General features: G+C 39.8%; 1 pseudogene; it reads left to right on the forward strand.

Annotated features, from left to right (window-relative positions):
• The first annotated feature begins 21803 nt into the window (after window positions 1–21803).
• On the forward strand, window positions 21804–27217 carry LOC117724251 (uncharacterized protein C2orf78 homolog; annotated as a pseudogene).
• The last annotated feature ends 456 nt before the right edge of the window (window positions 27218–27673 follow it).

Here is a 27673-nt window from a genome sequence, read left to right on the forward strand (position 1 = left end):
AAACATAGACACAATGGTCAAAGAAAATGTGAAATGTAAAAAGCTCCTAATACAAAACATCCAGGAAGTTCAGGACACAATGAGAAGACCAAACCTAAGGATAATAGGCATAGATGAAGGTGAAGACTCCCTATTTAAAGGGCCAGTAAATATCTTCAGCAAAATTATAGAGGAAAACTTCCCTAACCTAAAGAAAGAGATGTCCTTAAATATACAAGGAGCCTACAGAACCCCAAATAGACTAGACCAAAAAAGAAACACCTCCCATCACATAATAATCAAAACATCAAATATACAAAACAAAGAGAAGATACTAAAAGCAGTAAGGGAAAAAGACAAAGTAACATATAAAGGCAGACTTATAAGAATTATACCAGATTTCTCATCAAAAACTATAAAAGCCAGAAGATCCTGGACTGATACCATACAGGCCCTAAGAGAACACAAATGCCAGCCTAGACTACTATACCCAGCAAAACTCAAACAATATTGATGGAGAAACCAAAATATTCCATGACAAATCCAAATGTACACAATAGCTTACCACAAATCCAGCACTTCAAAGGATAATTGGTGGAAAACTCCAACACAAGGAGGGAAACTACAACCTAGAAAAAGCAAGAAAGTAATCTTCCAACAACCCTAAAAGAAGGTAGCTATACAAACATAACACAACCGCCAATAACAAAAATAACAGGAAACAACATTCATTTTTCCTTAATATCTCGTAATATCAATGGACTCAATTCTCCAATAAAAAGACATAGACTATCAGATTGCATACATAAACAGGACCCAACATTTTGCTGCATACAGGAAACACAGCTTTGTGAAAAAGACAGACACTACCTCAGAGTAAAAGGTTGGAAAACAATCTTCCAAGCAAATGGCCCCAGGAAACAAGTTAGAGTAGCGATTCTAATATCAAATAAAATCGTTTTTCAACCAAAAGTAATCATAAAAGATAAAGAAGGACACTACATATTCATCAAAGAAAAAATGTACCAAGAGGAACTTGAAATTCTGAACATCTATGCTCCAAATGCAAGGGCACCCACATACATAAAAGAAACTTTACTAAAGCTTAAAGCATACATTGCACCTCACACAATAATAGTGGGAGATTTCAACACCCCACTCTCAGCTATGGACAGATCGTGGAAACAGAAACTAAACTGAGACACAATGAAACTAACAGAATTTATGAACCAATTGGACTTAACTAACATCTATAGAACATTTCATCCTAAAACAAAAGAATATATTTTTTTCTCAGCACCTCATGGCACCTTCTCCAAAATAGACTATATAATTGGTCACAAAACAGGTCTCAACAGATACAAAAAGATTGAAATAATCCCTTGTACCTTATCAGACCACCATGGACTAAGACTCGTCTTTGACTTGGACAAAAACAACAGAAAGCCCACATACACGTGGAAACTGAACAATGCTCTACTCAATGATAACTTGGTCAAGGAAGAAATAAGAAAGAAATTAAAGACTTATTAGATTTAAATGCAAATGAGGACACATTATACCAAAACTTGTGGGACTCACTGAAAGCAGTACTAAGAGGAAAAGTCATAGCTCTAAGTGCCCACAAAAAGAAAATGGAAAGAGCATACATTAACAACTTGACAGCACACTTGAAAGCATTAGAACAAAAAGAAGCTAATATACCCAAGAGGAGTGGACTGCAGGTAATATTCAAACTCAGGGCTGAAATCAACGAAGTTGAAACAAAAAGAATTATACAAAATATCAACAAAACCAGGAGCTGGTTCTTTGAGAAAATCAACAAGATAGATAAACCCTTAGCCAGACTAACCAAAGGGCACAGAGACAGTATTCAAATTAATAAAATCAGAACTGAAAAGGGAGACATAACAACAGAAACAGAGGAAATTTTAAAAAAAAAATCATCAGATCCTACTACAAAGGCCTATACTCAACAAAATTGGAAAATCTGGATGAAATGGACAATTTTCTAGATAGATAGCAGGTACCAAAGTAAAACAAGGAGCAGATAAACCATCTAAACAGTTGTATAACCCCTAAAGAAATAGAAGCAGTCATTAAAAATCTCTCCACCAAAAAAATTCCGGGGCCAGATGGTTTTAGCACAGAATTCTATAAAACCTTCCAGGAAGACCTAATACCAATTCTCTTCAAACTATTCCACAGAATATAAACTAAAGGAACAATACCCAATTGGCTCTATGAAACTACAATTACGCTCATATCTAAGACTCACAAAGACCCAACAGAGAAAGAGAACTACAGACCAATCTCTCTTATGAATATTGATGCAAAAATACTCAATAAAATTCTCACAAACCGAAACCAAGAACACATCAAAGCAATCATCCATCGTGATCAAGCAGGCGTTATCCCAGGAATGCAGGGATGGTTCAATATTCAGAAATCCACCAATGTAATCCACTACATAAATAAAATCAAAGAAAAAAACCCACATGATCATGTCACTAGATGCTGAGAAAGCATTTGACAAAATTCAACATCCCTTCATGGTAAAAGTCTTATAAAGATTAGGAATTCAAGGTCCATACCTAAACATAGTAAAAGCAATATACAGCAGGCCAGTAGCCAATATCAAACTAAATGGAGAGAAACTTGAAGCAATCCCACTAAGATCAGGGACTAGACAAGGCTGCCCACTCTCACCATACCTATTCAATACAGTACTGGAAGTCCTAGCCAGAGCAATTAGACAACAAAAGGAAGTCAAACAGATACAAATAGGAAAGGAAGAACTCAAAGTTTCACTATTTGCAGATGATATGACAGTATACTTAAGTGACCCTAAAACTTCCACCAGAGAACTTCTAAACCTTATAAACAAGTTCAGTAAAGTGGCTGGATATAAAATCAACTCAAACAAATCAGTAGCCTTCCTATACTCAAAAGATAAACAGGCTGAGAATGAAATTAAAGAAATGACACCCTTCACAATAGCCACAAATAATATAAAATATCTTGGAGTGAATCTAACCAAGCAAGTGAAAGATCTGTATGACAAGAACTTCAAGTCTCTGAAGAAAAAATAGAAGAAGATCTCAGAAGATGGAAAGATCTCCCATGTACCTGGATTGGCAGGATTAATTTAGTAAAAATGGTCATTTTGCCAAAAGTAATGTATAGATTCAATGCAATCCCCACCAAAATTCCAAATCAATTCTTCATAGAGATAGAAAGAACAATTTGCAAATTTATTTGGAATGACAAAAAAAAACCCAGGATAGTGAGAACTATTCTCAACAACAAAAGAACTTCTGGGGGAATCACTGTTCCTGACCTCAAACTTTACTACAGGGCAATAGTAATAAAAACTGCATGGTATTGGTACAGAGACAGGCAGGAAGATCAATGGAATAGAATTGAAGACCCAGAAATGAGCCCACATACCTATGGTCATTTGATATTTGACAAAAGAGCTAAAACCATCCAGTAGAAAAAGGACAGAATTTACAGCAAATGGTGCTGGTTCAACTGGAGGTAAACATGCAGAAAGATGCAAATCAATCCATTCATATCTCTTTGTACAAAGCTCAAATCCAAGTGGATACAAGATCTTCACTTAAACCAGATACACTAAAACTAATAGAAGAGAAGGTGGGAAAGACCCTCGAATACCTAGGCACAGGGTAAAAGTTCCTGAATGGCTTATGCTCTAAGATCAGGACGACAAATGGGACCTTATAAAATTGCAAAGCTTCTGTAAGGCAAAGGATATTGTCGATAAGACAAAACGGCAACCAACAGATTGGGAAAAGATCTTAACCAATCCCACATCCGACAGAGGGCTAATATCCAAGATATACAAAGAACTCAAGAAGTTAGACTCCAGACAACCATATAACCCTATTAAAAATGGGGTACAGAGCTAAACAAAGAATTCTCAACTGAGGAAACTCGAATGGCTGAGAAGCACCTTAAAAAATGCTCAACATCCTTAGTCATCAGGGAAATGCAAATCAAAACAACCCTGAGATACCACCTCACACCAGTCAGAATGGCTAAGATCAAAAACTCAGGTGATAGGAGCTGTTGGCGAGGATGAGGAGAAAGAGGAACACTCCTCCATTGTCGGTGGGGTTGCAAGCTGGTACAACCACTCTGGAATTCAGTCTAGTAGTTCCTCAGAAAACTGGACATAGCATTACCTGAGGACCCAGCTATACCACTCCTGGGCATATACCCAGAAGATGCTCCAACATATAATAAGGACATATGCTCCACTATGTTCATAGCAGCCTTATTTATAATAGCCAGAAGCTGGAAAGAACCAAGATGTCCCTCAACAGAAGAATGGATACAAAAAATGTGGTACATCTACACAATGGAGTATTACTCAGCTAATAAAAATAATGAATTTGAGAAATTCTTAGGTAAATGGATGGATCTAGAAATTATCATCCTGAGTGAGTTAACCCAATCACAAAAGAACACACATGGTATTTACTCACTGTTAAGCGGATATTAGCCCAAAAGCTTGGAATAGCGAAGACTCAACCTGCAGACCACATGAAGCTCATGAAGAAGGTAGACCAAGAGGGGATGCCTCAGTTCTACTTAGAACAAGTAACAAAAATACTCAAGGGAGCAAATATAGAAACAAAACATGGGACAGAAACTGAAAGAAGGGCCATCAGGAGACCATTCCACCTGGGTATTCATCCCATGTACAGTCACCTAAGCTAGACACTGATGTGGATGGCTGGAAGTGCATGCTGTCAAGAATGTGATATAGCTGTCTATTTAGAGGTTTGCCAAAGACTAACACATTCAGAGGATGATGCTCACAGTTAACCACTGATATGATCAAGGGTTTCCCAATGAAGAACTTATAGAGAAGACTGAAAGAGCAGAAAGGGTTTGTGACCCCAGGAGGAAAGCAACAATACCAAACAACAAGAGCCCCCCCCCAGGGTCTAAACCAACAGCCTGGGAGCACATAGGGAAGGACCCATGACTCCAGTGGTATGTGTAGGGCAGGATGGCCTTGTTGGGCATAGGTGGGAGAGGAGTTTCTTGGTCCCATAAAAAACGAACACGGGGGGGCGGAATCTGAGGGTTGGGAAGGGATAGTGGGGGGATAGGTGCGGGCACTGCCTCATAGAAGCATAAAGGGTGGTGGGAAAGAAGGTTTCTGGGCAGTGGGAGGAAATAGGGTAAAGGGATAAAATCTAAAAGGAAAATATAATACCCAATTTTTTTTAAAAAAAAAAAAAAGATGAAAATAAAAAGGGAAAAGGAGAAAAAAAGAGTAAAAAAAGAAAGAAAAAATAGGAGATTTAATAACATAAAGGGAAGGATCTAGAAATTTAGGAGGCAATTTATGTTAAAGGAAACAGCATCAGAGAAACTGGAAAATCACACCCTCATAGAAGCACAAGGAGGGGGGATGGGATAAGGGGTTCCTGGGTGGTGGAGGGAATGGGATAAGAGGATAAAATTTGAAATGTAAATATTATAACCAATTTTTAAAAAGGAAAAAAAGAAAAGTGGCTAGAACCAACATTTTTAAAAAAATGTCAACCCTCTAGGAAAAATTTTTTTTTCCTAAACTAAACTAAAACTTGTTCTGAGAATTGTATATTGCAGAATACACAGCCTTGGTATATCTACTCATCGAGCATACTGAGCAGACCTGCCCAAACCTCTGATGTCCTGGAATTCCAACTGAATGCAGTGAAGACACAGCATCAGAGGCTTATCAATTTACTCTTCCCCCCCACCCTCTTCTAATATCTCAACGCCCTTAATCAGCTTGAAGAAGTTAAAAAAGGGTCAGCACCCCTATTCCCTGGGCTTGGGGACTAAGGTGGTTAATATTGGGCTGTCTTTCTAGGGAAAAATAGTGGTTTTGTTGGAACAGGGAGGATTAGCTAGGACTCATTGCATAGCCATAACCTATTGGTAGAAATCTGTATAATTAATATCAAGATGAAGGTATAATTTCTTAAATGGTACAAAATTTACTTTGATTTCAAATTTAAGGTTTTCATTGGTATGAGCTTCTTATTGATATAAAAGTGAGATAAATATTGATACTCTCATGGGCATTGTGCCTGTATAACGCATTTAGGAATACAAGGCCTAGATACAGTCCTTCTTTAACTTTTTTAACTGATTTGGGATGGATACTCTCTGAGTTAAGGGACTATAGCAAATTCATGGTTTTGAGTTTATTGTTAGGGTGTTTTCCATATTTTATTTAGAAATAGCTGAGAGGAGTTGATAGACAACAGTCCAGGTTACCTTACATGGATAGTTGGTTTTCAAAATGTCAGAAGTCCATAGAATTGACGCTACAAATACTTATATATTAATGTTCATTTTGACTAAAGACCTGTCTGCTCGTGACAGCTTCCTGTCATGAATTCTAAGAAGAAATTGAGCATCCTTGGAGTTACTCCAGTTGTGCAATGACAGCCACTAGACAAGAATTGCCTCTTTCCATCTACAGACAAATTACTGTCCAGAAAGGACACACTTGCAGAATAGTCGACTGATTATATCTGCCTAGACATAGTAATCAGCCCTTAATAATTCGGCATCACTAATGTCTGTCAGATGATTCTGGGCCAGAAGGCTGAAGACTTGATGCTCCAATGTTTGGTAGTATAGGGGCTTTCCAGGTGTTCAGTGGTCTTTATAAATTGACTAAGTTTTAGAAGCTATGCTTAGTGCTTCCCACAATTTCAGTTAACTCAGTCATTCTGGATTTCTGACGGGGTGAAGACCTATAGTCTCATAGCCAATCCTGGCTATTTACTTTGAGAGAGAAGATCTGAGTGGATGGTTTTCAGCTGACATTCATTCTCAAGCCAAGAAAAAAAGCCAGGTTCAAAACTAAGTGCTTTAGTTAGGACAGATGACAGAGGTTCTGGTTAGTCAACAAAATGATGGACTGGGTATTACGACTATCTTGTACCTCACCGGTACAATTAGGAATAACTATGCTCTAATTGCACTTTGAGAGAAAAGTTTTATTTTAACAGGAAGGGTGAAACTAGGTGATGAGAGAGAGAAAGAGAGAGAAAGGGGGGGGCATGGAGGCAGATGTTCACATGTCTCCACCAGTCAAAGATAGTTTATATATCTAGGATGGGTATTGGGTTACACTTCTGATTGAGCATTACCAAACTTATAAAGCCTTTGATTAACATTTTTTAAAAAATGTATAAAAGCAAGAAGGAGGAGGGGGAATGGGATAGGGTTTTCTAGGGAGGGAAAATGGGGAAAGGGAACGGCAGCTGAAATGTAAATAAAATATAGAATTAATTAATTTAAAAAAACAAAAAAACAAAAAACAACAACAACAACAAAAGAACATGGTGAACAACAGATAAGACAACATAACACCACTGGAGCAAGAACTTAATATTTCAGTGCAGCTGAGGCAAAAGAAAATCACCATAAAACCAACTGTAGGAAATCTATGAAAAAATAACCTTGAAGCAATCAAGGAAAACAAAACAATTGAGGAAATCAAGAAACACATTAAGAATTCCAAGAAAGCCAAGAAAACAGACACATACATGTAAAGAAACAATTTAAGACCTGAAAATTAAATCAGAAATAAAAAAGAAACACAAACTGAAGAAATCCTAGAAATGGAAAATCTAGTTAACTAAAGAATTGTTATACACACCAGCATCAACAACAGAACACAAGTAATAGAAGACAGACTCTCAGGTATGGAAGATAAGATACAATAAACAGATTCATTGAACAAAAAATATGTTAAATCTAAAAATTTTAACACAAAACCCCCAGGAAGTTGGGGACAATATGAAAAGACAGAACCCTGAGGATTATGGGTTTACAAAGAGTAGAATTCCAGCACCAAAATTCAGAAGATATACTTAAAAATCATAGAATAAAAGTTTCCTAAGCTAAAGAAGGCCATGCCAATAAAGATATAAGAAGCTTACAGAACACAAAATAGATTGAGCAAGAAAAGAAATACCCTGCGCCACATAATAATCAAAACTCTACACATATAGAACATGGAAAGAATATTAAAAGATGCAAGAAGAAAGAAACAAGTAACATAAAGGTAAGAGACCTACTGGAATTAGATCCAGTTTCTTAAGGTAGATTGTAAAAGCCAGAAATGCCTAAACATATGTTCAGGAGACTCCAAGAGACCCAGGATGTAAGCTCAGACTACTATACCTGGCAAAATGTTCAATCATCATAGATGGATAAAACAACTAATTTCACGAGTAATCAAATTTAAACATCTTCTTTCTGAAAATTCAGTGCTATTGAAAGTACTAGAAGTATAACTCTAACACACGAAGGTTAATTACACACACAAAAATACAGGCAATAAAAAATATCACCCAAGCAAAAACAAAATAAAGGAGACATACACACACAAAAAAAAACATACATGAGGTTTCTTAGAAAACAGGAAATAGTTCTACCTCAAGATCCAGCTATATCACTCCTGGGCATCTACCAAAAAGATGATTCATCATCCATAAAGATATTTGCTCAGTTATGTTCATAGGACATTTATTCCTAATAGCACAAAACTGGAAACACTTAGATGCCCCTCAACTGAAGAATGGATAAAGAAAATGTGTCATATCTACACAATGGAATACTATTCAGCTGTTATAAACAAAGACGTTAATTTTGCAGGCAGGTTGAAGAAACTTGAAAATATCATCCTAATGAGGTAGAATAGTCTTAAAAAATAATCATAGTATGTACTCACTTATAAGTGGATATTAGTCATAAAATACAGGTGCCATGCAACAATCTACAGATGCAGAGAAGCTAAACAAGAAGCTTAACAAGAAGAACGGTATAAGAAAGGATGTATGAATCCCACTTAGAAGAAGGAATAAAGTACTCATAAAAAGCATATGAAAGGAGGGCAGTGGGTGTGAGAAGGATGGGAATGGGAATAGAAGGTTTGAGGATCAGGTGTGAGGAGGGACAGAAGAGACAGCCAGATGGCCAAGAAAATGAATGGGAAACTGCAATTATGGAGTTGGAGAGGTAGCAGGCATTAGCAGGATGAGATAAAAAACCAGGGAAAAAGGAGGTGGCTAAGAATCAATGGGGATGACCTTAGCTGTGACTCATAGCATTGAAGATATGAAAAATGAAGGGGCTACCTCCTTTAGCCACACAGGAGCCCTTGCAGGGACACCAACCCACCCACAAAACATTCAACCACAAATTTATCCTGTCTACAAGAAATGCAGAGATGGGGGATGGAGCAGAGACTGAGGGAATCGCCAAACAATAACTGGGCCCACTTAAGATCCATCCTGTGGGCAAACACCAATCCCTGACACTATTAATGATACTCTGTTAAGCTTGTACACAGGAGTCTAGCACAGCTGTCCTCTAAGAGATTCTACCCAGGAGCTGACTCAGGTGCAGACACCCATAGCTCAACAGCTGATGTAGCTTGGGAACAATTATGTAGGAACAGGAGGATGGATTTTGGGCCCTCAAGGGGATAGGAACTCCACAGGAAGATCAACAGAGTCACCTCACCTGAACTCTTGGGGCTCTCAGAGTCTGAACCACCAATGAAGGGTCACACACTGGCTCAACCTAAGCCTTCCCACACCTATGTAGCAGATGTGCAGCTTGGTCTACATATGGGATCAGAAAAACTGGAGCCAGGACTATCCCAAAAGTTGTTGCCTGGATGTGGGATATGTTCTTCTAGCTAGGATGCCTTGTCTGGTCTCAGAGTGAGAAGAAACACCTAGACTGTCAGAGATTTGATGTGCCATGATAGATGAATATGGTAGTGAGGGGCTCACTGGCTGAGAGGAGAACAGGAGAAGGAAGGATTGGGGGAGGTGGTGATCAGGAGGGGACAGTGATCAGGGTGTAATGTATATAAGAAATAGAAAACATTTCACAGGTACACTGAGGCTTTGGATTATTCAATTATCTGTGTAAATCCATACAATACTAAACCAGAAGAAACTAGGCATTTCACACTCTAAAGTCTTGACTGTCTCAATTCATCAATTTACTTTGGCATGCCATCCAATAGGATCAACAATGGATGTGGTATCTGCATTTACAAAAATTCTAGGTCCCTTGCTTGATCCTTGTGGCTAGGGCAAACACCTAGCTAGTCTGCTCCCATGAAGAACCCATATTCAGAGACCTCCTACAGGAGCCACTGCACTCAGAACATCAGACATTAGCTGGTCTGCTACCATGGAGACAACATATCCTAAGACATCCTAGAGGAGCCACTGTACTCAGAGCAGCTGGAGCTCAGGATCACAGGATCACAGAGACATCTGAACCCTGAGGAGTTCTTACAAAAACCATACAACTAGAAAGATAGGCTACAGTCAGAGATAGTGAGTGCCAGTAGAACTAGAGTTAACCAAATGGTGAAAGGCAAGTGCAAGAACCTAACCAACAGAAACCAAAGTTACTTGGCATCATCAGAACCCAGTTCTTCCACCATAGCAAGCCTGAACACCCCATCACACCAGAAAAGCAGAATTCAGAATTAAAATCACTTTTCATGATGATGATAGAGGACTTTAAGAAGGTCATAAATAACTCCCTTAAAGAAGTACAGGAAAACACAGGTAAACAGGTAGAAGTCCTTAAAGAGGAAACAAAAAAATTCCTTAAAAAATTGTAAGAAAACACAACCAAACAGGTGAAAGAATTAAACAAAAACATACAAGATCTAAAAATGGAAGTAGAAACAATAAAGAAATCTCAAAGGGAGACTACCCTGAAGATAGAAAACCGAGGAAAGAGATCAGGAGTCATAGATGCAAGCATCACCAACAGAATACAAGAAATAGAAGAGAGAATCTCATGTGCAGAAGATACATGGAAAACATCGACACAACTCTCAAAGAAAATGCAAAAAGCTCCTAACCCAGAATATCCAGAAAATCCAGGACACATGAGAAGGCCAAACCTAAGGATAATAATTATAGATGAAGGTAAATATTCTCAACTTAAAGTGCCAGTAAATATATTCAACAAAATTATAGTGGAAAACTTCCATGAACTAAGGAAAGAGATGTCCATGAATATACAAGAAGCATACAGAACCCCAAATAGACTAGACCAGAAAAGAAATACCTACTGTCACATAATAATCAAAACATCAAATGTGCAAAACAAAGAAAAAATACTAAAAGCAGTAAGGGAAAAAGGCAAAGTAATGTATAAAGTCAGACCTATAAGAATTACACCAGACTTCTCACTAGAGACTGTAAAAGCCAGATGATCCTGGACTGATATCATACATACCCTAAAAGAACACAAATGCCAGCCCAGACTACTATACACAGCAAAACTCTCAATCACTATTGATAGAGAAACCATGATATTCTATAAAAAAAAAAAACATATTTACTCAATATCTTCCCACAAATCCAGCACTTCAAAGAATAACTGATGGAAAACTCCAACACAAGGAGGGAAACTACAAACTAGAAAAAGCAAAGAATAAACTTCCAACAACCCCAAAAGAAGATAGTTACACAAATATAATTCCACCTCTAATAACAAAAATAACAGGAATCAACCATCATTTTTCCTTAATATCTCTTAATATCAATGGACTCAATTCTCCTATAAAAAGATGTAGACTATCAGACTGGATACATAAACAGCACCCAGAATTTTGCTGCATACAGGGAACACACCTCAGTGAAAAAGACAGACAACCTCAGAGTAAAAGGATGAAAAACAATATTTCAAACAAATGTTCCCAAGAAACAAGTAGAAATAGAAATTCTAATATCAAATAAAATTGATTTTCAACTAAAAGTATTCAAAAAAGATAAGGAAGGACACTTCATACTCATCAAAGGAAAACTCTACCAAGATGAACTTGCAATTCTGAACATCTATGCCCCAAATGCAAGGGCACCCACATACATAAAAGAAACTTTACTAAAGCTCAAAGCATACATCACACCTCACACAATAATAGTGGGGGATTTCAATACCCCACTCTCAGCAATGGACAAATCATGGAAACAGAAACTAAACAGAGACACAATGAAACTAACCAAAGTTATGAACCAAATGGATTTAACTGATATCTATACAACATTTCATCCTAAAACAAAAAATATACCTTTTTCTCAGCACATCATAGTACCTTCTCTAAAATAGACCATATAATTGGACACAAAACAGGCCTAAACAGATACAGAAAGATTAAAATAATCCCTTGCACCCTATCAGACCACCATGGACTAAGGCTGGTCTTTACTAATGACAAAAACAATGGAAAGCCCACATACACATGCAAACTGAGCAATGCTCTACTCCATGATGATTTGTTCAAGGAAGAAATAAAGAAAGAAGTTAAAGACTTTTTAGAATGTAATGAAAATGAGGACATACCATACCAAAACTTGTAGGACTAAAAGAAAGTGGTACTAAGAGAAAAACTCAAGAGCTCTAAATCCTACAAAAAGAAACTGGAGAGAGAATACACTAACAACTTTACAGCACACATGAAAGCCTTGAACAAAAAGAAACTCATACACCCAAGAGGAGTACACATCAGGAAATAATCAAACTCAGGTCAGAAATAAACAATTAGAAAAAAAGAATTATACAAAATATCAACAAAACCAGGAGATGGTTCTTTGAGGAAATAAACAAGAGAAATAAAGCCTCCCACACTAACCAATGGACACAGAGACCATATCCAAATTAATAACATAACTAAAAAGGGAGACATAACAACAGAAACTGAAGAAATTTTTTAAAAAATCATCAGATGCTACTACAAAGGCAAATGCTCAACAAAATTGGAAAATCTGGATGAAATGGACAATTTTCTAGAAAGATACCAGGTACCATAATTACATCAGGAGCTCTAAACAGTCCCATAACCACAAAAGAAATAGAAGCAGTCATTAAAAGTCTCCTCACCAAAAAAAATCCAGGACCACATAGTTTTAGTGAAAATTCTATCAGACCTTCAAGGAAGACCTAATACCAATTCTCTTCAAACTATTTCACAGAATAGAATCAGAAGACACACTACCTAAATTGTTCTATGAAGCTACAATGACATTCATACCTAAACTTCACAAAGACCCAACAAAAAAAGAAATTCAGACCAATCTCTCTTGTGAATATTGAAGCAAAAACACTCAATAAAATCCTTGCAAACCGAATTCAAGAACACATCAAAACAATCATCCACCATAATCAAGCTTTATCACAGGAATGCAGGGATGATTACATTTGAAAATCCATCAATGTAATCCACTATATAAACAAACTCAAAGAAAAAAAACCACATGATCATTTCACTAGATGCTGAGAAAGCATTTGACAAAATTCAACATCCCTTCATGGTAAAAGTCTTTGAAAGATCAGGAATTCAAGGCCCATACCTAAACACAGTAAAAGCAATATACAGCAAGCCAGTAGCCAACATCAAACTAAATGGAGAGAAACTTGAAGCAATTCCACTAAGATCACGGACTAGACAAGGCTGCTCGCTTTCATTCTGCCTATTCAATATAGTACTGTAAATCCTAGCCAGAGCAATTAAACAACAAAAGGAAGTCAAGGGATACAAATAGAAAAGGAAGAACTCAAAATTTCACTATTTCCAGATGATATGATAGTATACTTAAGTGACCCTAAAACTTCCATCAGAGAACTCCTAAACCTGATAAACAACTTCAGCAAAATGGCTGGATATAAACTCAACTCAAACAAATCAGTAGCCTTCCTCTACTCAAAGGATAAACAGGCTGAGAAAAAATTAGGGAAATGACACCATTCACAATAGTCATAAATAATATAAAATATCTCGGAGTGAATCTAACCAAGCAAGTGAAAGATCTATATGACAAAACATCAAGTCTCTGAAATAAAAATCAAAGAAGATCTCAGAAGATGGAAAGATCTCTCATGCTCATGGATTAGCAGGACTAATTTAGTAAAAATGGCCATCTTGCCAAAAGCAATCTACAGATTCAATGCAATTCCCACCAAATACCAAATCAATTCTTCATAAAGATAGAAAGAGCAATTTACAAATTCATTTGGAAAACAAACAAACCAGGATAGCGATAACTATTTTCAACAATAAAAGAACTTCTGGGAGAATCAACATTCCTGACCTCAAACCATACTACAGAGCAATAGTGATAAAAACTGCATGGTATTTCTACAGAGACAAGTAGGAAGATCAATGGAATAGAATTGAAGATCCAGAAATGAATCCACACACCTGTGGTCACTTGATCTTTGACAAAAGAACTGAAACCATCCAGTGGAAAAAGCACAGCATTTTCATTAATGGTTATGGTTCAACTGGAGGTCAACATGTAGAAGAGTGCAAATCAATCCAATCTCATCCCCTTGTACAAAGCTCAAGTCCAATTGGATAATGGACCTTACTTAAAAGAAGAAACACTGAAACTTATAGAAGAGATGGTGGGAAAGACCCTCGAATATGTAAGCATAGGGGGAAAGTTCCTGAACACAACACCAATGGCTTATGTTCTAATATCAAAAATTGATGCCAGGTGGTGGTGGCGCACGCCTTTAATCCCAGCACTTGGGAGGCAGAGGCAGGTGGATTTCTGAGTTCGAGGCCAGCCTGGTCTACAGAGTGAGTTCCAGGACAGCCAGGACTACACAGAGAAACCCTGTCTCAAAAAACCAAAACCAAAAAAAAAATTGACAAATAGGACCTCATAAAAAAGCTTCTGTAAGAAAAAGGACATTGTCAATATCACAAAACAGCACCCAACAGATTGGGAAAAGATCATAAACAATCCTAAATTTGATAGAGGGCTAATATCCAATAAATACAAAGAATTCAAGAAATTAGACTCAAGACAACCAAATAACCCTATTTAAAAATGGGGTACAGAGCTAAACAAGAAATTTTCAACTGAGGAAAATCGAATGGCTGAGAAGCACCTTAAGAAATGCTTAACAACCTTAGTCATCAGGGAAATGCAAATCAAAACAACTATGAAACTCTACCTCACACCAGTCAGAATGCCTAAGATTTAAAACTCAGATGATAGTAGATGCTGGCGAGGATATGGAGAAAGAGGAACATTCCTCCATTGTTGGTCAGATTGAAAGCTGGAACAACCATTCTGGAAATCAATCTGGTGATTCCTCAGATTGGACATAGCATTACCTAACGACTCAGCCTTATCATTCCTGGGCATATACCCAGAAGATGCTCCAACATATAACAAGGACATATCCTCCACTATGTTCATAGCAGCCTTGTATATAATAGCCAGAACCTGGAAAGAATCCAGATGACCTTCAACAGAGGAATGGATACAAAAAATGTGGTACATTTACACAATGGTGTATTACTCAGCTATTAAAAATAATGATTTTGAGAAATTGTTAAGTAAATAGATGGAACTAGAAAATATCATCCTGAGTGAGGTAACACAAATTACAAAAGAACACACATGGTATTTACTCACTGATAAGTGGATATTAGCACAAAAGCTTGAAATAGCCAAGATTCATCTCACAGACCACATGAAGCTCATGAAGAGGAAGATCAAGAATGGGTGCCTCCCTCGGTCCTACTTAGAAGTAGTAACAAAATATTCAAGGGAGAAAATATGGAGACAAAGTGTGGGAAAGAACTGAAAGAGGGGTTGTCTGAAGACCATTCCACCTGGGTATCCATCCCATGTGCTGTCAGCAAAGGTAGATGCTGATGTGAATGTCAGGAGGTGCATGCTGACAGGAGCCTGATACAGCTGTCTTCTTAGAGGTCTGCCAGAGTGTGACATATTCAGAGGCAGATGCTCACAGCTAACCATTAATCTGATCAAGAGGTGCCCAATGGAGGAGTTAGAGAGAAGACTAAAGGAGCTGAAAGGGTTTGTGGCCCCATGAGGAAAGCAAAAATACCAACAAACCAGAGCTCCCAGGGTCTAAACTACCAGCCTGGGAGCACATAGGGAGGGCCCCATGGCTCCAGCTGCATATATGTAGGAAAGGATGACAGTGTCAGGCATAGGTGGATGAGAAAGTTCTCTGTCCAGTGAAGTCTAGACACCCCAGTGTGAGGGAAGTCATGGGTGGAAAGGTGAGAGTGGGAGGTGTGGGGGCATATCCTTATAAAAGCAGGAGGATGGGGGATGCCATAGGAGGATCCTGAGTGTGGGGGGGGAAATGGGATTACATCTGAAATGTAAATAAAATATTCAACAAAGCATTTTTAGAAAAAAAAACAATACTTCTGAAATTATTCCACAAAATAGAAAGAGAAGGAACATTGCCAAATTAAGTTTATGGGGCCATTGTTGCCTCAATACCCCCAAACCACAAAGATTCAACATAGACAATTATACACGAATTTCCCTCATTGATATTGCTGCAAAAATACTCAATAAACTACTCATAAAACAAATCTAAGAGCACATCCAAAAGATCATCCACTATGATCAAGCTGACTTCATCCTAGAGATGAAAGGATGGTTCAACATACAAATATATCATTGTAAACATAATAAAAACAATCTGAAATGAAAAAATACAAATGGTAGTCTCATTAGATGATTATTTTGATTCAATATAATACATGAAGTCTTATAAGAGCAACAAGACAACTAAAAAAGATCAAGTGTAAACAAACAGGAAAGGGAGGTTACTTGCAGGTAATATGATAGTATACAGAAGTGACACCAAAAATTCTACCAGGGAAATCTTACAGTTGACAAAACACTTTAGGGCCATGTCTGGATAAAAAAATAAATAAATTTAAAAAAAGGAAGGAGAAGAAAAGAGAAAATCAAAACAAACAAATAACAAAGAATAACAATAACAAATAAACAATAACACAGTAATTCTCCTATATACAACTAATATGTAGGTTTATGTGGGGTGGTGGGCTGTAAGAGACAGCTGGGACTTGGTGGAGCACAGGCCTTGAAACCCCAGTCACCCTAAAGGGATGGGAGGAGTTCAGCCTTGCTCCTGGGCCGTGGTTCCTTTCACTTAGCATCAGCTAACCAAAGCCCCTCCCAAAGAAAGGTTTGTGGCCTTAGGTCACATAGCACAAGTAGAGGGTGTAACTACAGGTTGCAGAGCCTCAAGAGATCTCCATATTAATGAAACACCTATAGGCCAGAGGGCATGGGTAAGTTCCTAAATCCTTACAGCAGTCTTGTCCAGCTTAGCTGTCCACTGAAACTGTATTCCAGATCTTTCCACTTGAAGGTCAAAGGTGCGGGCTATTCTTGTCTAGAGGAATATTAAAGAAGGTGCCATTTAAGTCCAAGTCTTTGTACATTTGTCTGTTGGGCAGTAAAAAACTCAGAGGGGTATATGGATTCAGAACTGTTGGGTCAATGTCTCTCACCATCAATTTGCTTTCTGCAGGGCTTGCATTGATCTATAGTCTTTTATTCCAGGTTTTTAAACTAGTGACAAGGGTGTAATCCAGCAAGAGTGACATGGAATGTGGATACTATACTCTTGAAGTCAGTTAATATAGGGCTTGATACCCTGAAGGGCTTCTTGTGACCAAAGATACTGCCTTAGTCTTACAGGACTAGCAGTAATGTAAAGATCTACCACAGCTGGTGGTGGGTGAGAAGCTAGGTCTGAGGGTTATTTTCAGCCCATACAGGGGAATCTGGGCAGTATATTCTCCTCCTCCTCCTCCTCCTCTTCCTCCTCCTCCTCCTCCTCCTCCTCCTCCTCCTCCTCCTCCTCCTCCTCCTCTTCCTCCTCCTCCTTCTTCTTTTTTGTTTTTTTTTGACACAGGGATTCTCTGTTTGGTCCTGGCTGTCCTGGAACTCACTCTGTAGACCAGGCTGGCCTCAAACTCAGAAATCCACCTGCCTCTGCCTCCCAAGTGCTGGGATTAAAGGCATGTGCCACCCCTGCCCGGCTCCAATATATTCTTCTGGGAGGGATTGTAAAAGACTGTTTCTTTTTCTTTGGCTGCTGGGGGTATTCATTCTTCAAAGAGAAGACACAGAGAAGAGCTGGGTTCACCTGGACCACACTCTTGCCTCCAGGATAGGCAAGAATTTGAGCTGCCATTTTAGTCAGTAGGTCTCTCACTAACAAGAGATAAAGCCATTCAGGAATGACTGGGAAAAAAGTAAGAAATAGTCTTTTTGCCCAAGTCTATGTACCATTTGGTAGACTATGCATAAGGCTTGGTGCCCATAGCAACTCAAAATAGGGTCGTTTGGGTCACCATGGCTCACAGGCGCATCTGTAGGACCAGGTGGTGAGCTCCAGTGTCCAACAGAAAGTCAACTGGGCACCACCTACTTCTAACTTTACTCCGGGCTCTAGAGAGGACTCCAAGTCCCATTCTTTTAGCTAGAGAGTTCAAGGTGGGCTTACGCTCCTAGAATTTCCTAGGATTCTGGGAGCATTGATCCTTTAGTGTCCCACTTCCTGGCAGTATTCAAACTACTCTATGAGGGGCCTCAAATGAGGTGGATGACTAAGCTAATTTTTGCTGACCTTGAGTCAGTGGAAGTCTTTCCCATCCTCCCTGTTGTCCCTGGGTGTAGGACACTGCTTGTGAGGCAGAGGAATCCCAAAGCCGAGTGTTCCAAGCCAGCGGGTCCCACATTCACAAGAAGGTCTAAGGTTCCCACAAAGGCTGGAAGCTTGGCAGCAGGCCCAGAAGACACATGGAGTCCAAGAGATCCAAAGCCTTTATTTTTCATGGTGTGGTTCATGGGTCTGGATGGTGTGCACCACTACCCTTAAGCCAGAGGAGAGCTGACTTAAAAGGGGGAGGGGAAAAGAGGAGGGAATAACTTAATTAGCTATGCCCCCTGGCCTTTATTTAACTCATTAATATATAAATCTCTCAAGGCTGAAGCCTGTTGGTCATGTCCTCTAGCAGTGACTGACAGTGCAGTTTAATGGAGTTTTATACCACGTGTTAGAACCTGGATTCTGGGAGCATGGCAGAACAGATGCCCCTCCCTTACAGGCATATTGGGTCTCCGGGCTTTCCAGCCAGCTATTCGACCAAACCAGCCATCCTATCATGTTCCTACATCTGAGCTGCCACCAAAATCGTTGCCAATTTCTTAGCTTATATGTCCACTGGACTTTCCCAATTGTTGAAGTTTTTTGAGCAGTTCCATGATTTAAGACTAATTCTTACTTTCCAATCCTTCAGTCTTCTGGATCTTCTTCTGGATATCTGGTGATGACTGACCCACAATGTCCAGATTGATAAGCTGTTGATACTATGGCACATCTGGGTTGATCAGTGTGTAAGTTCTGTAGGCATCCAGGAGCCACTCCAGGAAAGTGGCTGGAGGCTCTGTACTATTTCACTCACTTAAATTAGTAGGGTGCCTGATTGTCACCTGGAGAACTCTCATAAGAATCTGATGAAAACTTATGAAGTGCTTATCTTCAGCTGAATTGGTGTCCCAGTCAGGAATAGTCTTCGGGAAGGCAGCAACAATATCTGCTCAATTCTTGGAACGTCTGCTATCCTTTCCTGGGAACAATATGTGGGCCTCCCACCCATTGTGATCCTGTTCCTCTGAAGTAAGCAGAATCTGAAGAAATTGTTCAGTGTCTTCCCAAGAGGGTGGTAGGTGAGAAAGATAGTCTCAAGAAGAGAAATCAAACCTGAGGTTTCTCAGAACAAGTGGGATTATCAGCCTTCCAGTCATAAATATCACAGGTGGAAAAGGATTTGTAGACCATAAAATGTCTCTCATCTGCAGCAGAGGGAGGTGTTATGATGTGCAGCAAAGGTGTTTCCACAGAAGAATGGAATAATGTTCCTGACCTTGTAAGAAGGGGCTAGTTAAGGGGGTGAAAGAGGGGAGAGCTGAGAGAACAAGACTGGCCTGGTGGAGGTGTGAAGCTTCTTAGAGCACTCAGTAGGGAGGACAAAGAAAATCATTGTCACCCTATAAAATTAGAATGGCAGGAATTCATTTGTTGTAGTCTTGGACAGCCTCCTTGACAGTGTAGGTAATCACCATTGTCTGTCAGATCTTGTCCTGAAAATTCCCAGAAATGGCAGATGACTTCTCCTCCTCTGTGGGCTAAGGGGGTGAAGAAATATAACCCTTCAAACATTTAGGAGGGTTAAAGAGAAGAAAATGCTAGGCCATAACATCGGTGACCTCTTCCTCACCCATACACAATAGGGACCTAAAAAATATCTTCAAGAAATTGTGCTGGTCAAACTGGATGTATGGATGTATAAGAATTCAAATATAACAAAAATAGGAGATACATTACAGGACAAAATGATGAAAGACACAAGAGTTGTCTATGTGTCAAAAAAAGGCCAGGTGCATTCCTGTGTGTGAAGATATAATGAGATGATGAAAAAGTTGGTCTTTATTTACAGATAAAGCAAAATACCTACATTACCTTTTTTTTTTCATTTAACCCAGCTCCCTGTACAAACACTTTCTTTTGTTCTCCACCTGTTCCACTGTCTCTGTTTTAGCCAGAACTCAGATTAAAGCATGGCAGAGAATGCTAGAAGCCCAAGATTCTACAGTCTGTTGCAAGGAGGAAGAACCTACTGTAACTGCTACTCTCCCTTTTATTGAGGACAGAGAAAGAAGAAACCCAGACTAGGTAGCTCACAACCATGATTCTACGAACAGTTATCCATGGACAAAATGAATATCCGTGAGGCTGAGAGGCCAGAGTGAGCTCTCACACTACGAGCTTAAAAAAAAAAAAAGAAATAGGAGTTACAGAGAAAAACCTATCTCTGGAAAATGAAAGAAGAGTAGAGAAAATATGCAGAGGAAACAGTGTGGGCAGGGGAACAGCAACAAATGCTGAAAGAGGGAACACAGGCAGCCAGCCTCAACCTCAGTCCTCCTGTTCTTTGCTGATAAGTGCAGAACCCACTTTACATGCATCTGTCACATAAAATCAAGACCACTGTTTCTGGAAGTTTACTGTGCTATCACCCTTTAGTGTAAGGGTGCAGGATCAATCTGGTCCAAGGATCAAAGCCTACAAAGCAGGAATGAAAAGAAAAGAACAGGGATCTGAGTCTAATCTGGGCCTAAACAAAAAAATAAAGAAAAAAAGCACTCCTGGACAAGAAACACAAAAAGAACACTCTTGGGATTCACAATCTCCTACAAGATACTTTCAATGCACTCAGCCATGCCCTTCAAAACAGTCACAAAGGAGTCCTTTGATCTCTTTGTTTGTTCATAGACACATTGAGACAACTCACAACTCAAAATGGTTTCTCAATTTAGTTGTCTCAACCTAGGTGACCCTCTCCTTCCTGCCCAAGGCTACTTTCCCTGTGTACAGTGTGAGCTGATGGGATACATTCTGTTGGAATGTGACACATCATATTCATGTTATTAATAACAGTTCATGAATATGATAAGAAACACTGTCATGATCTCCTAAGCTAAAAGGCAAAGCAAAAGCAACAACAGTCTGAAGATTACAATCTTTCACCAGCACATACCTCAGCCTTCAGGGATGCTGTTTCTCTCAATCCTGTCTTATAGCTCAGAATCTGTCCTTCTCATTGGCTAATGACTGATTTATGACATCATCCTCGCTTCTAGCCTACCAGCACCTGGTAGAATCCTGGGGTTTCCATGGTGCTGCCTGTAAACAAATTTGGCTCACTACAGGTGACCAGTGACCAGTGACCAGTGGGCTCTGTCTGATACTGGACACACTCACTAGTTTGGTCAGCATATTGGACAAAGACTAACATTTATCTGGCTCATTTGTAGGGTAGAATACTGTTACTCTCCTTACAAAGCCCCCAGACTATGTCAGGTAAGGAAAGAAACTTTCAAACATTTTTTTATCACATCTTTCCTTATTTTTAGTATATGTTTCAATCTTTTGAATACTAGGGATGACAGGGCTATAGATATCTCCTGTTGAAAGTCATAGTTAGCTTTTGTTCTTACTAAGAATATGACTTTGAACACACAGTTTACTCTCAACTGATTCTTTACCCACCTCAGGGAGATTACACTGCTACTATGGTCTAGGCTCTGTGCTGTTGAATCTTAAAAGACAAGTGAATGTGTGAGAGACTAAGATGGGACTGGACACTGAGAAGGTAGTTCTTATAGTGAAATAATTATTGAGGCTGCTACATGAAAGACTGACCCACAGAAACTGGGGAACAAAAAACTACCCCAGCTATAAAGAAGAAAGGCTAGAAAACAGAAATAAAAGGAGTCAAACTTGCAGAGGTGATCTTTAAGGAACACAAAGTTCCTAAAAGTTTGAGGCAGAATACTGCAGGGAACCACACATTTTAAATCAAAGGGCTCAGGGCACTGTCATTTCCCATGCTTTGTTAAGGCAACCATGTTAGAACTCGTCTGGGTGCAAGTTCACTGTCATATACAAAGTATATTATCCTACTCTCATCCCTGACTCTTAGAAACTATCACATCTTGTACAGCATTCTCTGATTCTTGTATGTACTGGTTGTGTCACATATTATCAGTTGGGCCTGGGAATTCCATCATCAGTTGTTCTCTGTACAACACTCACTGACTCAGATGGGAAATGATCACAAGGCTTCCACTCTTCAAGAGTTACAGGCAATTAACTGGAACAGAGGAAGAGTAAATCTTATTCAGGGATCAACCTTCTAATATATATGCAAATCCCAATGAGTCAGCCCTAAACCAATGTACACACCATGAAATGTTGCCAGTGGGTTGCGTACATAAATTCATAAACACATATGTGTTTAACAGTTATACTTAAATAAGATCATCAGTTATAGAAGGAGTGGCAAAGACAAAGGAATAGTTAGCAAAATAAATGACATGAATACAATATTCATAAACAAAATCCCTGATATGTAATTTTTAAAAACAAAAACACCCACAGAGTATAGACAACTTTGGTCATCCTGGGACTCACCTATAAAGCAGCACTTTTAGATCCAGAGACAGGTTGGTTTCTGTGATTTCAAGTCCAGCCTATTCTATTTATAGAGACTATGTCTCCTTACAAAGATATATGAAGGACAGGGAAAAGGTAGAAACTTGATAAACTAAGGATCTCCTACCTCTAAACACTTCTACTCTAGGACACAGTTTTGAAGCAGTGTCACAGCAGGTATGAGAGCAAGACAAAGCAGGGCAAAGAAGGAATGTGTCTGGGTTGGATCAAAGGCTGAACAAGTTCAACCAGAAATTGCATGTTCACAGAGGAAGATCACTCAGCTAATCAAATGACAGTCATTTTGATTTTTCCCAAGAATGAATCTGTGCACTTGTAATAGGAATGTTGGAGGGAACTTTAGTCTTAGATGATCCCAGCCAGTAAAAACTGGAGATACCATTGTTCCCCACAGGAACCTAGAAAACATCAACCTCACCATTTTCCCACTGTCTTCTTCCTTCCTATAGAAAATTTTCAAAATTCACCTTTCTTTGGGGCATAAAGGACTCTGCAGACTTTGCTGCCTGTGCTGAGCAACTACACATGCTCAGGAAGGGTGTGCAACATCTCCAGGGTCTCCACCCCAGATGTGAATTCACCATGGCTTCTGTCATCAGCATCCATCACTTGTCTCCAGCCACTCATGGGTAATGCCTACCTTAACCCACATGGTGGCACAACCATGCTGTCAGTGATGACTGAGCAGGGCCAGATTTCCACATCAGCACCCTCCTATCCAAGTGCTCTCAAGTGGGATTTCACTGGAAGCATGGATGGGAGGAAAGATGCACTACTCCAAGAATTCATTGTGACAATCAATGACCAGGACACTACACTCTCCTCCCTGCCTAAGACGAACCAGTGTGATAAAATTTTAGATTCCAATGCCATACTTCCTTTTTATCCAACACTGCCTGCCAGCTTTGTGCAGGTCACACCACCGCAAATGCCAAATCAAGAATACAACCTGGCACCTTCTTACCAGGAAAATAGCCAGGTCTATTACTATGGGCACAAGAGCCTGGGCCCTCTGATAGCTGAAGAATTTGGGCAGTGTTTGCCAGCCCATGGCTCTGTGTCCTACCCTGGGAGTCAGACCTCTGTGCTCCAACCAGAGATGGTGATGGTGCTAAAGGAGATTCAGCCAAGGAATGTCCAGATACCACTCTTTACCTCTGCCTTCTCCTATTCCACATCTGCTCAATCCATGCCATACAACAGTCTTCCAGGTGAGTACAGATCTAAAGGATAGGAGTGGGATCAGCACTCCAAGTCAACTGACCTCTACTTTTTATAGTGTATACTCCACTTAGAGGGACAATGAGTATCCTGACAGGTTAAGTCCAGCTCTGGCTTTCTACCTCCATCTTCAGACTCTATCCAAAGAGAGAATGCAAAGCCACAGTGACTGACATCAATCATGTATTAAGTGATATTCACTGATCACACCACAGTCACACACAGAAATAAGTACCCTAAATAACCAGTCCCATCTACCAATATCCTGCAATAGACTCCTTGCTGACCTATTGATCTTGTGTCTAGAACACACTAGAGGTTTTTTTTATGCTTTAGTAACATGGGAATATCCAGGAGTTTAAATCCTTCAGAGCAATGTAGCTCAGAATCTGTCCTGGAGAAAGAATTCCTCCCAGATTCCCAGCACCTGTCCTGGAATTTTCTTACACTTAAAATTGTAAAGAGAGTGTGGTATAGTAAAGGTACCATTTCTAAGTTGGCTAGAGCTGCTCTTTTTTTCTTTTGCTGTGGTACTTTAGAGGTAACCATGTCCAAGAACATGAGATCATGTAGCCATGTTCTCTACTACTGAGTCACACCCAAGCCCAACAATTTCAAACTCTCATACCAGTTTCCATTCCACTTATAAGACTGTAAAACATGGGGCAGGAGGAAATCCTTGGTGGTTTAAATGCTTGCCTTGTAGGAGTGCCTAAGTGGGTTTGCATACATAAACCACATTTTAAAAAAAACAACCTCCTATTGTTGTCTGTGTGATAACATTACTGAAAGAAATTGGCAGGGTCAGGTAAGTGTTTGGATATTATGGACCTAAAACCTGACTAATAGCAAAGTTCCATGAAAATGAGAAGCACTCTTAATAAAGACATAAAGGAAAGGAACTGACAAGCACACACCAAAGGAATCAGAAATCTACCCACTATGGGTTTTCTTCTACAAACCACAAATACAGTAAGGAAAAAATCTAAAAGATATGACATGCAATGGTCAGCAGAAAAAAAGCAGTGACCACCTGTGCCAACAGTGTAACATCCAAACTCCTCAAAAAGAGCTTCTAGGAATGCCCTCCCACAACTGCAGGGGCCGAATGCTGTTGGCCTATGAACTGGGACTGCGGGTAGAAAGCATCTCCTTTAACCGAGGCACTGACTTCTCCCTTCACTCTTTTCCAGTAGTTCAAATGGAGACATCCCTGGGATTGCCACCTTCAGGTCAGACACACTGTCAACTGCAGAGTCCAGAACTCAGCAACACCAGTGCCCCACTTTCCCAGATAAGACTACCAGCTGGGAATGGAAACAGGGCATTAACAGCCCCCATCCACAGTCCTTCAGAATTCCTAGCCTTGCCTCAAGCTCCAAGCCTGGAAGAAAAAGAGAACAAAACCACGAAAGACATCAAAGATGAGCTTTCAAAGACTCTGGATGACTATGAGAACACAAAAGAAAACCATGAGACACCAATCATGACTTTGGCACACTTAGACTTGCAGCAGCCTCTGCAGTGCACTGATACTGAGAGGCTAAGGCAGAAGTCTGCTTCAGATAATATGCATTTGGGAGGCATCACCATAGGTCTGATAGAGCTTGAGGGACTGCAGAATGAGACTGGATCCAGCTTCGACTTTAAAGATATAACTACACTCGAGCAAGACATTCAAATTCCCCAACTCCTCAACACCCTCACAGACATAGACCAGGATTGGGCCTGCGAAAACTGGAGCATCATCAGTGGTCCCCCTGACCAGGTGAACAAGAATAAATATAAATCTTCTGAGCTGCTTGAGGAAGCTCCTCAGTCCAAAATCCAACACCAGGACCTGGTGGAGGGAGAGCAGGCTGTGTGTGTGGCTGGGGCTACTGACAAGACAATTGAAAACATTGCAAAGAACCAGAAGGGTAAAGCTCTCAAAGTGGACCCCAACAAGAACAGAAGAGTGAGAAAACATGTGCAGGAAAGACCAAGTGGACCAGAGAATGACTCTGAGAAAACAGAGGAGCTTAAGCAGTCAAGGAACAGAGTCAAAGGAGAAGGGAAGCCCACCATCCAAAAAACCAAGAGGAAGAAGAATCCACCTGAGCTTAGTCAAAGCAGCTTCAAGAAGCCTCGAACCAACCTTGGCATGCACATGCTGGAGTCTGTGCAGATCTTTCATCCACTGGGAAAGAAGAATGAGAAGAAAACTGGCATTTCCTCCTTTGGGGGTCTGCGAAACTTCACCATCAACCAACATCCAGGCCCAGGCTCAGTTACTACATCAGTGCTAAACATGCCATGTGAAGGCCAGGGTTTTCCCAAAAGTCCAGGGAAGATTCATACAGTAGAGAGCAATGTCAACAAAGACTGTGTGTCTTCATCCATGTATGAGCTGCCCCCATCTGGGAAGGTCAGGTTAGTACCTCTACCTTTTCCAATCCTGAACAAGCCTCAAGCCAGACCTATTTCTAGAAATCCTCTTTCCCTGGCTTTACGAAGGCCCACTGCAGCTTACCCTGTGCAGCCTCACTCCCACTCAGCTCAACCTACCACATTCAGGCCAGCCCAGTCAGCTCCTGTCAGCACATCTTTTGTGGCCTCAGCCAAGCCAGCTCCTCCAGTTTCCTCCAGAGCCACACAACCTAATATTGCCAACACCATCCAGTCTAGTGCTGCACCCAAGTTGGATACCCTAAGGCCTGCACCATACAGACCATCATCTCATACTTCATTTCAGAGAGATCAAGTTTCTGCTGCCAGGAACAAGGTGCCATCACCTCCCAAACCTCAAACTCAATACCTGCTACAAGACTTCAGCCGCCAACCAATTCCATGGAGGAAAGTTGACATTCTGGGACCAGTTGTCTCACAGCCTATCACAAAAGAGCAGAGGCCAGAGAGGGAGGCCATGAAAAGGCGGGCTCAACAGGAGCGAGAGAATGCTGTCAAGAAAACTTCTTCTGAGAAACTGCAGCTTTTCCTTCAGAGGGAGAGGGATATGGAAATTTCTCAATATTATGGCTATATAATGTAAGAGCTGGCCAGATCACTGTGACTAAGTCCTTTTTGACATTGATTGAAGAGATATATTTACTGATACAGAAGTATAAAACGACAGAAAACAATATGTAAATAAGTATATACTAGGTGCATGTGCAGGAATATAGAAGACTAAGTAGATATAGATGGATAGAAAAAACCACACCCATATGTATTTGAATGATTAGTAAAATTGCCTATAGAATGTTAAGTTGGTAATGATTTAGGTTTTATTATATTCTATATGAAATTAATGAATGAATTAGCCAATGGCAGAGTTATTGAAAACATGCCAAGGCCCCACAATGGCAACGCTCCCAAAGTGGCCCCCAGCAAAAACAGAAGAGTTAGAAGACAAGGGCAGGAAAGACCAAGTGGACCAGAGAACAAGTCTAAGAAAACAGAGGAGCTTAAGCAGTCAAGGAACAGAGTCAAAGGAGAAGAGAAGCCC

The sequence above is a fragment of the Arvicanthis niloticus genome, chromosome 1 (assembly GCF_011762505.2).
Source record: "Arvicanthis niloticus isolate mArvNil1 chromosome 1, mArvNil1.pat.X, whole genome shotgun sequence".
Lineage (NCBI taxonomy): Eukaryota > Metazoa > Chordata > Mammalia > Rodentia > Muridae > Arvicanthis > Arvicanthis niloticus.